Here is an 18,079-nt window from a genome sequence, read left to right as displayed (position 1 = left end):
ATGCAGTACAGCCTGAGGGATCGAAGGTCCGTAATATCATCGCTTACGTGCAGGGATTTCGCCAGATTCTCTGAATCTTTTGATGATATTATGGACTGTAGATGGTGAAATCCCTAAATTCCTTGCAATGGCTTGCTAAGAAATGTTGTTCTTAAACTGTTCGACAATTTGCTCACGCATTTGTTCACAAATTGGTGCAGAGAAAAGTGATGTCATATTCATCCTCTGAACATGATTCTGCAGTTGAAACATTACCCAAAGAAGCAAATGAGTTGAGCATGTGACGTCATCTGAAGCAGGGATTTTTTTCCTGATCTGGCCCTCGAATGAATTATCTGTGACCCTCGGGATGATATTTGATTAGTATTAGAACCGGCCCGTAGGCCACAGCCGCCTGCTGCTGTTTTTTACATGCACCAATACTCCATCAGTGTTGGCACTAGGAATTTTCAAAATGGGGTCCCTTGAAAATCAAGTCATGAAAATGGGGTCCCACAGTACATTTTTGGGGTGCCACTTTTTTGTAACCATTTTGAAAACAAATATTAAAGGCCTACTGAAACCCACTACTACCGACCACGCAGTCTGATAGTTTATATATCAATGATGAAATCTTAACATTGCAACACATGCCAATACGGCCGGGTTAACTTATAAAGTGCAATTTTAAATTTCCCGCTAAAATTCCGGTTGAAAACGTCTATGTATGATGACGTATGCGCGTGACGTCAATCATTGAAACGGAAGTATTCGGACTCCATTGTATCCAATACAAAAAGCTCTGTTTTCATCTCAAAATTCCACAGTATTCTGGACATCTGTGTTGGTGAATCTTTTGCAATTTGTTTAATGAACAATGAAGACTGCAAAGAAGAAAGCTGTAGGTGGGATCGGTGTATTAGCGGCGGCTACAGCAACACAACCAGGAGGACTTAGTTGGATAGCGGACGCGCTACCGTGAGTACAGCTTTGGTTTCCAAACATTTGATCGCTTGCCCGTACGTGCGTGTCGCTATGTGCATGTCACGTACGTAACTTTGGGGAAATATATGTTTCTTGCCGACTCTGATGGCGGCCGGGGTGTCGTCGAAAGCTACAACGCCCGCCGCCACACCGCTGTCCTCACCTTGACTTCTTCCGTCTCCGGGCCGCCGACCGCATCTATGATCGGGTGAAGAAGTCCTTCGTCGCGCCGTCGATCGCAGAACGCAGGTGAGCACGGGTGTTGATGAGCAGATGAGAGCTGGCGTAGGTGGAGAGCTAATGTTTTTAGCATAGCTCTGTCGAAGTCCCGTAGCTAAGTTAGCTTCAATGGCGTCGTTAGCAACAGCATTGTAAAGCTTTGCCAGGCTGGAAAGCATTAACCGTGTAGTTACAGGTCCAGTGTTTAATAGTATTGTTGATTTTCTGTCTATCCTTCCAGTCAGGGGCTTATTTCTTTTGTTTCTATTTGCAGTTAAGCCCGATGCTATCACGTTAGCTCCGTAGCTAAAGTGTTTCGCCGATGTATTGTCGTGGGGATAAAAGTCACTGTGAAAGTCCATTTCACGTTCTCGACTATCATTTTCAAGAGGATATAGTATCCGAGGTGGTTTAAAATACAAATCTGTGATCCACAATAGAAAAAGGAGAGAGTGTGGAATCCAATGAGCCAGCTTGTACCTAAGTTACGGTCAGAGCGAAAAAAGATGCGTCCTGCACTGCACTCTAGTCCTTCACTCTCACAATCCTCATCCACGAATCTTTCATCCAGGGCTCAAATTAATGGGGTAATCGTCGCTTTCTCGGTCCGAACCGCTCTCGCTGCATTGAAAACAATGGGGAAATGTGAGGAGCCTTTCAACTGTTGACGTCACGCTACTTCCGGTACAGGCAAGGCTTTTTTTATCAGCGACCAAAAGTTGCGAACTTTATCGTCGATGTTCTATACTAGATCCTTTCAGCAAAAATATGGCAATATCGCGAAATGATCAAGTATGACACATAGAATGGATCTGCTATCCCCGTTTAAATTTAAAAAAATCATTTCAGTAGGCCTTTAAATGTATGCATTATCTTGTGTCTCCAGCGGCTAGGAGTCACCGAGAGTAACAAGCGGTAGACGCATTTAAGTCCCATCTTGAAACTCACTTGTATACTCTAGCCTTTAAATAGACCCCCGCCTTTTAGACCAGTTGATCTGCCGTCTCTTTTCTGCTCTGCCCCCCTCTCCTTCGTGGAGAGTGGGGGGCACAGATTAGGAGACCACAGATGAATCGCTAGCTGTTCAAAGTCGGGACCCGGGGTGGACCACTCATCTTTGCATCAGTTGGGGACGTCTCTGCGCTGCTGACCTGTCTCCACTCAAAATGATCTCCTGCTGGCCCCACTATGGACTTTACTCTCACTATTATGTTAGATCCACTATGGACTGGACTCTCACACTATTAACTAGATCCACTCGACGTCCATTGCACCGGTTGCCCAGAGGGAGTCCCCACATCTGCGGTCCCCTCCAAGGTTTCTCATTGTATCCCATTGAGTTGAGTTTTTCCTTGCCCTGATGTGGGATCTGAGCCGAGGATGTCGTTTGTGGCTTGTGCAGCCCTTTGAGACACTCGTGATTTAGGGATATACAAATAAACTTTGATTGATTGATGTGAAAATGGATTAGAAAGGACATATTTAAAAATATTATTTATTTTTTAAACTTGGTACTTGTTTTGCTCTGAAAGTGTAAGGTAGGGGTCCCCAAACTACGGCCCGCTTGCCAGATCCGGCCCACCAGCGTCCAAAATCTGGCCCGCGGGCCGTAGTTTGGGGACCCCTACCTTACACTCTCAGAGCAAAACACCAGACCCCTATACACAACTATAAGCATGATGTCAGCTTCACACTTTTTGCAAACCACTGCACACAGGGAATTGTGAAACACTTATTGTATACGTTAGACCGGTGGTCCCAAACTTTTGTCCCACGGGCCAATTGCAGCCCCTGAGACGATTTTTTTTGTGGCCCCCCACCTTAAAGGTGCAGTTTGCAACTTCCTCACAGCAACATTTTTTTAAAGCAAAATATATAACAAAACATCACAGGCTAGCTTATGTTACCATTAGTGGTTTAACAGAACACATTTTTGTCTATATTTTTCACAATTACAAAGTTTATGTAATTTGCAGGAACAATTTGCAGTCATGTTGTTGTTACGGTAAGATAGACATTTAATGACAGCTAACACTAGCTGTCCAAATTGCGATCACTAGCTAATAAGCTAATATGCGTGCATGTCTTATGTACGTACATAATTACATCATTATTTACGAGAAGCTGTGAGAGGGCGAGATGTATTGTGCAAAATACATTTTAAAGTTGACGCCCAAACAGCACCTTTTATATCCTATGTCTCAAAGCCAAGGCCTATGGGCCAGATCCGGCCCGTGAATGAGTTAGATATTTGATTAGTATTAGAACCGGCCCGCAGGCCACAGCCGCCTGCTGCTGTTTTTTACACGCACCAATACTCTATCAGTGTTGGCGCTAGGAATTTTCAAAAAGGGGTCCCGGGGACCCCATCAAGTCATAAAAATGGGGTCCCACAGTAAATTTATGGGGTCCCACTTTTTTGTAACTGTTTTGAAAACAAATGATAAATGCATGCATTATCCTGTTATATCTCACATTCTATATTGTGTCTTGGAAAAAGGTTGTCGTAAACATTACTTAATTCATTTAAAAAAAAAGCGAAAGAAAACACATTTTTATGCATATGTGAATGTATTCAGTTATAAACATTCATTCACTTTCTTCTTTCCATCATAGATCTAACTTTTCTATATATTATTGTTATATTTTCAGAATGTGTTTGTTCTATTTTTGGCCAAAGTAAGACAAAGAAAACAATCTTTATACACACATATATATATATATATATATATATATATATATATATATATATATATATATATATATATATATATATATATATATATATATATATATATATATATACAGTATATATATATATATATATATATATATATATATATATATATATATATATATATATATATATACTGTAAATATATATATATGTATATATATATATACTGTAAATATATATATATATATGTATATATATATATACTGTAAATATATATATATATATATATATATATATATATATATATATATATATATATATATATATATATATATATATATATATATATATATATATATATCCTACTAATCCTGCCACTCATTCTCTCTGTCTTGTCACTTGTTTCCCCTTCAGTGTGGACTCTGACATAGTTGCAAATGTATGATTTGTGTTTTGGAGCGTGCCAAGTCATTAACTAGAAAACGTTATTTAGTAAAATGAAAAGATATCTAACAATCAGTCGTGTTTTGCTTTATTGTGGGGACAAAAAAGCAAGCCCAAATACGCAACCACACATTAAAAAACAAGCAAAGAAAACCAACCTGCGACTAAGGAAATTTGCAAGCGACGAAAAAGTCATTTTTGGTTACTCGTTAATATCGTGTTAACTTTAGCAGCCCTTCTTGCAACCATTTGGGAAATAAGAAGACAGTTACTGTAAACTTGATGTGATGTTGCCATGGAATTCCCCCCCCCAATTTGTAACTGTAAGAGATTATCAGCATCTTTCAACAAAAAATATGAGTATAACACACATTTTATTTTGATTTTAAACATTTTAAGAAGACAGTCTCAGCTTACTCCCTCCCTCACCCCATTAAAATGAAAGCTTTGGTAAGAAAACCAATATGCTGCTGGGATACTTGAGAAGAAATGATAACGGGAACTTTTAACTACTTGTCCATGGACAGATGATACCAGGCACAAACTGATTCTTCAGCATCGTGCTGTTGTACGGCTATCTGCTTCATTATTTATTACAGATTTGATAACTGTCCTTATGAGGAAAGGACAGACTGATAATAAACAGGACTTATCAGCTTCATGATGTTTTATTCGTTTATTGTGAGCAAACCGGAGGTGTGTGCGCGTGTTGGTGTGTGTGTGTCCACGTGCAACTGGAGCTCCTTCAAGCGTGTGGGTGGCGGGAGTTGTGCAGTAAAATGAGGTCATCATCGCTGCTGATTTACGTGACACAGACCATTACTTACACTCCTGTGACTGCAGCCACGTCTCTGCTGACAGCATGAATAATACATATTGCCGCCAAAACATGACATCCTCCACTTTCTCCTTCCTCCTCAGCTACCTTTGAAAGTTTTCTTCATCATTACTGACGTGTGTGTTGTGGTTGTTCGCCGTGCCGTCGATCGGGGGGGAAAGGTGATGACAATTGTAAGGGGCCACACTGCCACACAAACAGGCAATGAATGGGGTGGATAGGCCCACACCGATATTCTTTCAGGTGTGTGTGTGTGTTCTTGTATTACTACCCTTCTTGAGACATCAACAAGGAAAAATACCTTCCTGGTGAAGACCAGTGAACAAGTTAGGACCGAAATCATGGTCCCATTACGGAAAACCATTGCATATAATAGAAAGCCAAATACTAAAGTCCGTGAACATTGCTCCAAAGTCAGGATTTTTTTTTGTTGATTTAATGTGCATGCAAAAGTAAACATTGACAGGTGCAAAGGCAGCTAAAGAAAGACTTCCCTATTCGTCGCCGAAAAAAACCTGCCAGGTGAACCGCTGATTTTACGACTTCCGGTGCTGACGTAAGACAACCCACGTCCCATATTTGACCATAGGATGAACAAATACACTACGGTTCTAAGACTATAGTGGCCATTAACAGTTTGCTTCTACAGCTGGGTTGCCCAAAGTCCGTGACTCGTTTGTCATCAGCCTTAAGCGCATCACAAAAAAAAAAAAAATAGAGATCTCATTTGCACCCCTGGTGGTGAAATCTATCAAAATTAGGATGGTTCCAAAAAGGAGGGATTTTTTAAATTGACTATTTGTCGGTTTTAAAAGTGCTCCCCCTCTGGCCAACATATGTAATAACAAGTGTGTGTAAGAAATTGAAATGTGCCCCCTTTGGCCAAAATTAATTTTAAAAAAAATAAATAATATATGTATATAGAGACATACTGTAATAACTTGAAGTAAATAATGAAGATTAAAAATAAATTACAAACAAAAAATTAAACAAAAACAATAAATAACTAAAACAGGGGTGTCAAACGTACAGCCCGAACAGGTTTTATCCGGCCCGCGGGATGAGTTTGCTAAGTATAAAAATTAGCCGAAATTTTTGAATGAAAGAAACTGCTGTTCTAAATGTGTCCACTAGAAGTCGCAATAGCAATTATTGGTATATTTGTAGATGATGCTACATATGTAAAAAAAAAAAAAAAAAAAAAAAGCCACATGATGTTAGTGCACCAGTCGAGGAAAATGGGCAAACTACATAAATAACATACTGCAATTTGATTTCGATATTATTTTTTTAAATCTTGATTAACCGCAACATGTAAGCATAAAAAAAACAGCACAACATTATGATTTGTACATTTTCAGAATGTGCTTCTGTTATTTTTAAACAAAGAAAACAATCTGAAGTTGTCTTTATTTTTAAGTTATCGTGCTGTGATTTTACCAGTCCGGCCCACTTGGGAGTAGATTTTTCTCCATGTGGCCCCCCATCTAAAATGAGTTTGAAACCCCTGCACTAAAAGTTTACCTTTTTTATATTTGTATAGTATGTATGTATTATTAATGTTGTAAATACAAATCTTTACATATCTAGAAAGGGTGGTCCTAAAAAGTAGGCATTTTTCAGAGGTCTAAAGAAGGTAAAAAATACAAGAGTGTGTGTGCGTGTGTGTGCGTGTGTGTGTGTGTGTGTGTGTGTGTGTGTGTGTGTGTGTGTGTGTGTGTGTGTGTGTGTATGTATGTGTGTGTGTGTGTGTATGTATATATATGTATGTGTGTGTGTGTGTGTGTGTGTGTGTGTGTGTGTATGTATGTGTGTGTGTGTGTGTATGTATATATATGTATGTGTGTGTGTGTGTGTGTTTGTGTGTGTCGTGTGTTCGTCCAGTTCAGCAAGTTCATCCTTTATAACAGTTGTGAAAATTGCGCAACAGGAAGTGGGAAGGAGTGTGTGGCGAACATGCGCATACGTGCGTGTTTGGCATCGTGTGTCACACCCCAGTTTATAATAAAAGTGATTAACGTGCTGATAATTCTAACAGGTGAAAGGATTTTGGAAATGTCGCCATAGTAGAAGTGCTCCGGTGAGTCACACGGACAAAAAAACGTGGGGAGGAGTGTTGGAATGACAGACAATATCAGGAAAAATGAGAATAAAGTTGTAATGTTTGAAGAAAAAAAGAAGGTCATTAGCATAAATCTGTTATGAAAATGCAGTAGTACCTCACCTTAATTGGTTCTGTGACAGAGTTGCAACTCTTGTGGCCCGCAGCTAGTTTTTTTTTAACGGCCTGCTATTAGAATACTTTTAAAACATTTTTTTTTACATAAAAAAGTGGAAAGAAAAAGCATACAGGTGAAATGTAATGACAAAAAGTTGCAATGTTGACTCTAATAACACAAAGATTTTTGTATTCCTTAAAACTGTCATTTTTTAAAATAATAATGAATCAAAACTAAGTTTTCTTGGACAAAAAGGCCATAGAACAAACAAAAAAAACATTAAAATTGAATAAAAATGTATAATCGACGGATTGAAATTGATCTTGAGGCTTAAGCAATAAAGTAAAAAAAAAACCTTTATTAGCTTTTTTTAACACTTGTGGGGCCCTTTTGGATCCCCAATAATTGTAGTGGGATTAAAAAAATAATAATTAATTTCTCAAAGAATATTAATGAAATAAAATCAAAGTTGTTATGACTTGGCACTCAAAAACAAGAGAAAGGGGCAAAGGGGCTAACCCTAACCCTAACCCTAACCCTAAGTTGGCCAAAGCTTTCGTTTACATGGATGTACAAAGTCTGTTACGGCTCATTGTCCTCCGTTCAAATCGTGCGTTATGTGCGGCTTTCATCTTGTTTGTGTCTGAGATGGAGTGAGAGTGCCCAGCCTCATTTCATAAGCAGGTTCCCACTGAACAAAACAAACCCATTGTTACTTTTAATTACTTTGATCACTGCACTACTTCTCCAAAAAAAGGACCTATTCATTTTCATGGTAACCCAAGAAGACTAAAAGTAAACAGACAACATAACAAAGTTTTGTTGTACTTGTGCAATGACAATAAAGACCTACCTACCTAACATGCTTTTTTCCAAAATACTGTTTGTTGTTTGTATCCCGCAACTAGCTTGGCTAATGCTAACAGTCTACTAAATGCTACGTGTGTAACTGACTAAAAACATGTTTTGATTCAAACTTACCAGTCCGCAAATGCCGTGAACACACCAACATGTGCCAGGTGATGGCGTTAAAAGTGATGTTTGATCGTCTCACTGCTGCTATTCAGGGTATTCTGTCACGATCCGTTGCCCGGATCATGTTTTGTTCAGTTAAAGACTACCTTAGTTCTGTTTCAGCACCTCTGGGTTTGTGTGTTCTTCGTTGCCATGGGTGCTGATTAGTTTCACCTGGCTCTGATTAGTGTTCGTGACGCTCACCTGCTCCCAGGCACTAATCAGAGTGCTACTTATTCCTGCTTTTCGCCACACTCAGTCTGGCTGTCTTGTTTACGCTATGCAAAGTTACGCGTATTTGATTCCTGATTCAATGCTCAGTCTTCCTGTTAGCTATTTCCTTAGCTTCTCTTTTCTTGTGTTTGTTTGCATGTTCCTGCATTTTTAGATTTCGAATGATTTATGGTAAATAAATCATTGTCTTACCTGCACATTGCCTCCAGAGATCCGTCTGCATCCTGGGAAAACGATCCACGCAATAACATGCGACACTGCCGTGACATATTTGCTGTCTCTTTATTAGCCTCTTAACCCTGAGTTCCTTGGCTTTGCTTTCACGCTGGAAATGAGAAGAAACTCATCAAATCGTTTTTGGGGTTTTATTTCAGAATGGATGATGACAACAATTGTGGCAGTTAATAATGCCGCACATTTGCGGCATGTTTTGAACTTGTTAGAGAAAAAAACATTCAACTGTGAAAATAAGCGATTCAATGGCCAGCAAGACACACAAGGTATTGTTTACTACACTTTGAAGCCCTATTCTATTTGTGTCCTCTTCTACTGATGTTTTCCCAAATATGTTTGAGGATATGCTGAAAGAGCATGAGGAAACACAGGCTATGGTGTCTATGGAAGAGCAGTGAAGTTTGGAAATGCCCATTCTTTTATGTCTTTTCTTTCTTTTGTAGTAATCATGGCCCAGGGCGATAAAAACATGCCATAAAGTCAAGCCTGGGCAACTATTTTGACTCGGGGGCCAAATTTAGAAAAAAAAAATGTCTCTGCGGCCGGTATATCTATTTTTAGGAACACTAATACAAAACCTCACAATAATGTCTGATTGAATGCTAAAAACGTCATGACAGACCGCCTTAAAAAACGTAATGGAATTTTACATTCTTTACTGAATGAGACACCCAGAATGTACATGAAAATAAAAGAATGTGGTATATACAATATTATCTATGAACGATAAAACACTGAATATTGACTACGTATGAACGTCACACCCCCTTTCGATCCACATATTTTACAATCAAGCGAAAAGCAAAACAAAAACACAACAAAAACAGCGAATTATGAACGCGGAGGGTAAAAAAAACCCCACCTACAATCTGATATATGTGATATATCACTAAGCTTTAGAACTTTGTTGTAAAAATCTCCTTCCGCGTCTGTCCCTGAAACCCACATTTCAGGCTGGCCACTCTGTAAACACTCTGTGGAAACAAACCCCACTCACCCTGATTGGTGCCTCGTCTGATTCGCTGTGACTTAGATTACCATAGTAACTAATTAGATTACCATAGTAACTAATTAGATTACCATAGTAACTAGTATATCATGCAAAAGCGCAGATTCCAACCATTGAAATACTTTGTATAGTTCAAGACTTACGGTCATTTAAAAACATCACTACACATCATAATGGCAGCTACAGTTTCCATCTTAAAGATCTAAAAATTTTATTTGGGAATGTCCGGCGGGCCAGATTGAAAAGCTTTGCCCAGGTCTGCATTAAGTGATCAAATGGAATAGTTTTACATGACTTTGTCCACACTGTCTTGCAACAACACTTAACCAGTAAGGCAAAACTGACCTAACCTAATCACAGCTCAAGTTCTCTATTAGTGGACGAACAATCCAACGCTTGGTGAATTCTGCTTCACACTTGACTGAGCTGCTGCATCACCATACCTCGTCTAGAGCCTTGAGGTCAGCTGACCAAATGCTTTTGGCGGTCCCCAGATCCAGGCTAAAGACCAGAGGAGACAGAGCCTTTTCCGTTGCCGCCCCTAAGCTCTGGAACAGCCTTCCCCTCCACATTAGGTCAGCCCGGAGCCTGGGGGTCTTCAAAACCCTCCTTAAGACCTACCTCTTCTCGCTGGCCTTTGACCCGAGCTGAGTCCGCCCACTAGGCCACCATTTCTAGTCCCCCCCCCTCCCACCCCTTCGCTTTAGTTGTATTTTTCAATTTGTAGCACTTTTATTTTTTATTTTTTATTTTATTTTTTTTTATTTTTATTCTGCAAATTTTTTTAAACTTTTTATTCGACCCCTTTTACCGTATTGCATTTGCATTATCTTGTTTAGCACACTCATTGTTTATGTTCTTTGTTTGTTTTTTTTGTTTTGCTTAGTTGTTGTTTTTTTTTTTTTTTTTTGTTTTTTTTTTGTTTTTTTTGCTCCATGCTTTTTTAACCTGTAAAGCACTTTGGTGCAATCTAAAAAGTTGTTGAAAATGTGCTATATAAATAAAGTTGACTTGACTTGACTTGACTTGGCTTCACAATGATAGGAAGAGGGGTACATCGAGTCTGGCGATGGAAAGTGGGCATTACAAGTGCAGTTGGTTATGTACTGATTACTCAAAAAATAATGGATATTATGGGAAATGACTGCCAGACTAATTTTCAGTCATTTGGATGCTAGAGGTCTTCTAATAAGAATGGAGTATTCCAGATATTAGTTTTTGAAGTCTACTTTTATGATTGGAATCATCATTCTTGTTATCGTAGAACCTGTTCCCATTCAAAGTTGGCTGTAGTATTCTTCCATGCATTAAGTAAAAAAGCACAATGTCAGATGAATCAGTCATGGATGGACGCTCGATCTCATCCCAGATGTGCTTTTGACAGCCAGCGACACACACACACACACACACACACTTTGCCCCCCAAAGCTAAGCTGGCAACCTCCGAAGCAAAGTCAGCGAGGTCAGTGCTGGACAGGCAAGAGCAAAGGGCAGAGAGTGGAGGAGACGCGAGGGAGGCGGCGAAGGAGGCGGGGCGACGAGCCGCAGGACGGAGGACAGACATTACTGTCAGTCTCCATCAGCGAGCCCCCCAGTGACATGGAATTAGGCAGGAAAGTAAGAATAATGGGAGGAGGAGAGGTCAGGGCCGGGAGTCATTTTTTAACATGTCAACCCTCCAGCGCACACGCACACACAGCTGTGTATTACTACAGCTGTCATATTTCTGATTTTGATAAAATAAGGACAGCATTAAACAAAATCCCAGAGTCCATTACTCATAACTCATGCACAGAAAAGCGCCTGTCATTATTGTATTATTCTATTTGCATGCAACCATCAGCTTTTGCATTTGAAAACAAGGGAAATTTTCTTTTTTACTATGAAAAGTAAGGGAAAATAGGGGATATTAAGGTCCCGCGACACAATAATATTTTCTGGCCAGGCACGAGTGGAGGTTGGTGCCTGTTACGACACCACGAGGAGGATCAGGTCAACAGGTTTCAACTAGGGATGTCCGATAATGGCTTTTTTACCGATAGCCGATATTCCGATATTGTCCAACTCTTAATGACCGATTCCGATATCAACCGATACGATATATACTGTTGTGGAATTAACACATTATTATGCCTAATGTTGTTGTGATGCCCCGCTGGATGCATTAAACAATGTAACAATGTTTTCCAAAATAAATCAACTCAAAATATGGAAAAAAAATGCCAACATGGCACTGCCATATTTATTAATGAAGTCACAAAGTGTATTATTTTCTTTAACATGCCTCAAAACAGCAGCTTGGAATTTGGGACACGCTCTCCCTGAGAGAGCATGAGGAGGTTGAGGTGGGCAGGGGGGGGTGTATATTGTAGCGTCCCGGAAGAGTTAATGCTGCAAGGGGTTCTGGGTATTTGTTCTGTTGTGTTTATGTTGTGTTAAGGTGCGGATGTTCTCCTGAAATGTGTTTGTCATTCTTGTTTGGTGTGGGTTCACAGTGTGGCGCATATTTGTAACAGTGTTAAAGTTGTTTATACAGCCAAACCTCAGTGTGACCTGTATGGCTGTTGATCAAGTATGCCTTGCATTCAATTGTGTGTGTGAAAAGCCGTAGGTATTATGTGACTGGGCCGGCACGCAAAGGCAGTGCTTTTAAGGTTTATTGACGCTCTGTACTTCTCCCTACGTCCGTGTACACAGCGGCGTTTTAAAAAGTCATAAATTTTACTTTTTGAAACCGATACCGATCATTTCCGATATTACATTTTAAAGCATTTATCGGCCGATAATATCGGCAACCCTATATTATCGGACATCTCTAATTTAAACCTTTGATGAGTGTGTGGGAGGTGTATGCTACTCTACGTGTGTGGTGCCGGACGATGTGTAGAATGAATAATGTAAATGTTACCAGGGTTGTTGGAAGTGCGTGTTGGATGACTCTTTCGCCAGTCCGGAGGGGCGAGGCAAAAAGGTAGTCCGTGGGCAGGCAAGTGGTCGGGGGCTGGAGAGAAGCAACGAGGTCCGTGTCCAAGCAGGGGTCGAGGATCAATCAATCAATCAATGTTTATTTATATAGCCCTAAATCACAAGTGTCTCAAAGGGCTGCACAAGCCACAACGACATCCGCGGTACAGAGCCCACAAAAGGGCAAGGAAAAACTCACAACCCCAATGGGACGTCGATGTGAATGACTATGAGAAACCTTGGAGAGGACCGCATATGTGGGTGACCCCCCCCCCCCCCCCGGGTGACCCCCCCCCCCCCCCCCCCCCCCACTCTAGGGGAGACCGGATGCAATGGACTTCGAGTGGGTCTGACATAATATTGTGAAAGTTCAGTCCATAGTGGATCTAACATAATAGTGAAAGTCCAGTCCATAGTGGGGCCAGCAGGAGACCATCTCGAGCAGTCCACCCCGGGTCCCGACTAGACGAGGATCGAGGGAGGCAGTCCAAAATCTAGAGGGAAGTCGAGGTACACAACTCGAACACGGGGAAACTGGAAGGACATGCAAAGAGTTAGACTACGTTCCGGCGCCAGCTCCCTGGGTCCGCTGGTCTTTATGCTGCTTGTTTTGATTAGACCCAGGTGCGCAGATTGAAGATTGCCTGCAGCTTTGCTGTTGCGTGGGCGTGAAGCGCCCAGCGCCAGCAAGTGCGTGTCCTGGCGCGCTGGCAGACCAGGCTGCAGAATAAAGCGGGTTCGAGCCCGCTCCGTGACAGGGCCTGTGGAAAGACCCCACTGCCAAACGCGGTGCAATCGTGTTATTTAGCACGTTTTTCATTTTGAAGGCCTGTTTTTACCAGCGATACAATGTTGACGGAAAATTGTGCTGAAGATCTTCTTTTTTTTTTTCATGAACGTCGGAACACGTGTTTACTTATTTCCAGAAGACACTTTTGTACTTTAATAGTCCCGTTTCTGTGACAATCTGTCACTTCACTTGTGTTTGTCTTGCCTTGTTTCGTGTTTGTTTCCTTGTAGGCGCTCTTGATTTTGTTCCATTTCCTGCATGTCACCCTGAGCGCTTGTTTACCTCACCTGTCCCTAATTGGCAGCCTGGCACACCTGGTTGCAGTTGCCAATCAGGCGGCTATTTATGCCTGCCTCGCCTGTTCCTCAGTGCTGGAGGATTGATTGTGTTTAGGACCTCTGCATGCATGACTGCTTCTCCTTATTTTGAGTTTACTAAAAGACTCTTACCTGTTTCGTTCTCCTGTTTCCTGCATCTCGGGTCACAACTGCTGCAGCCATGCATAATCCTCACAGTTGCAGTGTTAATTTTGTTGACTTAAAATGTTCGTCTTAATTATCGTTAACTGTTAACTTTGACAATAGTCTTTAATTTAGTTTGAGTTATATTCTTTTGACAAAAATTTATTTTAGTTTTAGTCATATTTCGGTCAACTCAATTGAGTTTTAGTCTAGTTTTAGTCGACGAAAATGACAGCAAATTTTTAAAATAAAACATGCTTTGATTCAAACTTACCAGTCTGAAAATTCCGTGAACACACCAGCATACACCAGGTGATGGCGTTAAAAGTCATGTTTGATCGTCTCACTGCTGCTATTCAGGGTATTCGCTGTCTCTTTTCTGCATCCTGGGAAAACGATCCGCGCAATAACATGCGACCCCGCCGTGACATATTCGCTGTCTCTTTATTAGCTTCTAAACCCTGAGTTCCTTGGCTTTGCTTTCACGCTGGAAATGAGAAGAATCTGCTCCATGCAACAAGTCACGTGTGACTACCTTTTGTGATTCTTGTTTTTGGACTAAGCTTCGCCATAGCTTCCCCTGCTATTGGCATGCTTTTCTGTTTGATTTGTAGTTTGACTGATTTATGGAAAATAAATTGTCTTACCTGCACTCTGCCTCCGGAGTTCCGTCTGCATCCTGGGAAAACAATCCGCGCATTAACATGCGAACTCGCCGTGACAATTTCACCAGTTTTTAGTATTGATTTCCTAAAATCTAGTCTTTTTATCTTCTATTTTGTCAGCTCTTTGTTGACCTAGACCTAGCCAAACTTTATTGATCCAAAGGGAAATTGTTTGACACAGTAGCTCAATTACAAGAGGAAAGGATAACTTAACGACTCTCAGGCGCACTGAAAAAGAATATTTATTGATTGATTGAAGGTTTTAAGTAGATTGCACAGTGCAGTACATATTCCGTACAATTGACCACTAAATGGTAACACCCGAATAAGTTTTTCAACTTGTTTAAGTCCACGTAATCAATTCATGGTACAAATATATACTATCAGCATAATACAGTCATCACACAAGTTAATCATCAGAGTATATACATTGAATTATGTACATTATTTACAATCCGGGGGGTGGGATGTGGAGGGGGGGCTTGATATCAGCACTTCAGTCATCAACAATTGCATCATCAGAGAAATGGACATTGAAACAGTGTAGGTCAGACTTGGTAGGATATGTACAGAGAGCAGTGAACAAATGAGTAAATAATAATATATAAAATGTAATAGACAATACCAACCACACAAAAGCAATACTACGTAACAAAAACAGCAATATAATGTGTCAACTAAAAATAAAATAAATTATAAGTAAATACAAGTTCGTTGTACCATGAATTGATTAACGTGGACCACGACTTAAACAAGTTGAAAAACTTATTCGGGTGTTACCATTTAGTGGTCAATTGTACGGAATATGTACTGTACTGTGCAATCTACTAATACAAGTTTCAATCAATCAATCACATACTACCTGCAGATAACATGACCACATTGCTTTCAGGAGAGAACACACAGAAGTTAATACAAATAAGAACAAAAGAAATTTGTCATGATCTTCGTCACAATTTTAGTTTTTGTCTTGTTTCCTGTGTGTAGTGTCTCTTCCTGTCTTGCGCTCTTATTTTCGTTTCACTTCCTGCTTTGGTTATTGCTGCATTACATTCACCGCGGAAGTTGGAAGTCGGAGCTGGGAATGACGTCACAGCAGAGTTGTGAGCGTTCCAGTTACGAGATCGGAAATCAAGATGGCCACATCCACGAAAGCTTTTTACGTGCTTGCCTTGTCTGACTATATACAACTTATGGAAAAATATGTACTCTTTCTGCAACCTTCAAACACAGTGGATGAAAAGGAAACACAGACGGTTATGCTAGCAACGTACACGTATAAACCACATGAAATAAATGTATCGTATTTTTCGGAGTATAAGTCGCTCCGGAGTATAAGTCGCACCGGCGGAAAATGCATAATAAAGAAGGAAAAAACATACAGTATATAAGTCGCACTGGAGTATAAGTCCCATTTTTGGGGGAAATTTATTTGATAAAACCCAACACCAAGAATAGACATTTGAAAGGCAATTTAAAATAAATAAAGAATAGTGAACAACAGGCTGAATAAGTGTACGTTATATGACGCATAAATAACCAACTGAGAACGTGCCTGGTATGTTAACGTAACATATTATGGTAAGAGTCATTCAAATAACTATAACATATAGAACATGCTATACGTTTACCAAACAATCTGTCACTCCTAATCGCTAAATCCCATGAAATCTTATACGTCTAGTCTCTTACGTGAATGAGCTAAATAATATTATTTGATATTTTACGGTAATGTGTTAATAATTTCACACATAAGTCGCTCCTGAGTATAAGTCGCACCAAACTATGAAAAAAACTGCGACTTATAGTCCGAAAAATACGGTAGTTGACACCACATTGATGTTGTCATATAAATACGTACAACAATATATTGTACATGGCTAATCAGAAGTGCTAATAACGAACAGTATAGAAGCAGACATCATTGTTTACATTCAGAGCAGCCAAGTTTGAAGTGAACTCGGGGGTGGTGAGAATGCTCCGACTTTCCAGTTGAAATTCCGACTTCCCAGTACAAATGGTCGCCTTCTTAGTGACACTGGTTTGTATGTCTACTGTGACTAATGTTCATGGTATGCCTTTTGTGTCTTTTTGTTCATACAACCTTATTACCTGTGTGTCGCTTTTTGTCTCTGCACCCTGGGGCCACGCCAACTACTGCCACGTGAGTTCCTGACAAAAATGAACAAATTAAAGAGATGGTTTGACAAAGACAGACTAGTGTTGAGTCTGAGTGAACCTAAAATAATGGTATTCTGTAACAGTAGAAGAGAAAGTCAAACACATACACAAATAGATTAGTTTCACCTGCCTCTGATTAGTGTTCGGGACGTTCACATGCTCCCGGGCACTAATCAGAGAGCTACTTATTCCTGTCTTATTTGCTTCATGCAACAATTACGTTTGTGATCCATGCGTTTGATTCTTGTTCCTGTACTAAGCTTTGCCATGGTTTCCCGTGCTAGCAACACCCTTTTCTGTTTATCTGTATGTCCTGCCTGATTTATGAGAAAAAATCACTGTCTTACCTGCTCCTTGCCTCTGGAGTTTCCGTCTGCATCTTGGAAAAACGACCCAAGCCTTACCGTGCGACCACGCCGTGACATATACAACACAAAGTAGCAAGAAAGAATGCAATAAGCATGCAATATACAATATAACACACAATATATATTAATTTTAATAATAAATATCTTATCAAATTAACACTTTACAGACAGCGGCAATCAAAAAAAAATGTTTTGTCATGATCTGCGTGATGGTTTGGGGAGTTTTGGGTTGTTTCACTGTGTTCAATATTCTTTCCTGTCTAGCGCTCTTATCTTTGTTCCACTTCCTGTTTTGGTCACTTCTTGCATTGACTTCACCACTGTTTGTGAGTGCTGTTCTCCACACCTGCTCTTGATTAGTGACCAGGGGATGCACCTGCCTGCCGTCGCTACTCAGGAGGGTTCATCTGTCGACACTGCTTAATTGGCCGATTATGCATGACGAAAGTTTGTTCTTTGTGTTCATTAAATGTCATTGTTACCAGAGAAACACTTCTTGTCTCTGCATCCTGGGGTCATTTATTTTTTTATTGCTTTATTCAATTTCCAATGATACTGTACTGAGTATTTGATTTATATTGTACAATTTTCCATTTTGTCTATTATTTGTGCACTTTCATTTTTGAATTTGTTCTTGATTTATTACAGAATTCCCCAAACTACGGCCCATGGGCCGGATATGCCAGCATTCCAAAATCCAAATAACTTTTTTTATTTTTTTTATTAATATTTTAAAAAATCTGTCTTTTCTAATCCATTTTCTATCGCTTGTTACTCTCGGTGTGTCCTAGCTGCTCAG

The 18,079-nt window shown here is 40.0% G+C and overlaps 1 protein-coding gene across 2 annotated transcripts in view; it reads left to right on the top strand.

Moving 5' to 3' along the window:
* Positions 1-18,079, top strand: part of LOC133639501 (protein Hook homolog) — a 93,548-nt gene that overhangs the window by 47,612 nt on the left and 27,857 nt on the right. The window lies entirely within an intron of this gene.

This window comes from Entelurus aequoreus, linkage group LG22 (assembly GCF_033978785.1).
Source record: "Entelurus aequoreus isolate RoL-2023_Sb linkage group LG22, RoL_Eaeq_v1.1, whole genome shotgun sequence".
Lineage (NCBI taxonomy): Eukaryota > Metazoa > Chordata > Actinopteri > Syngnathiformes > Syngnathidae > Entelurus > Entelurus aequoreus.
This window is presented reverse-complemented; position numbering and strand designations above follow the sequence as displayed.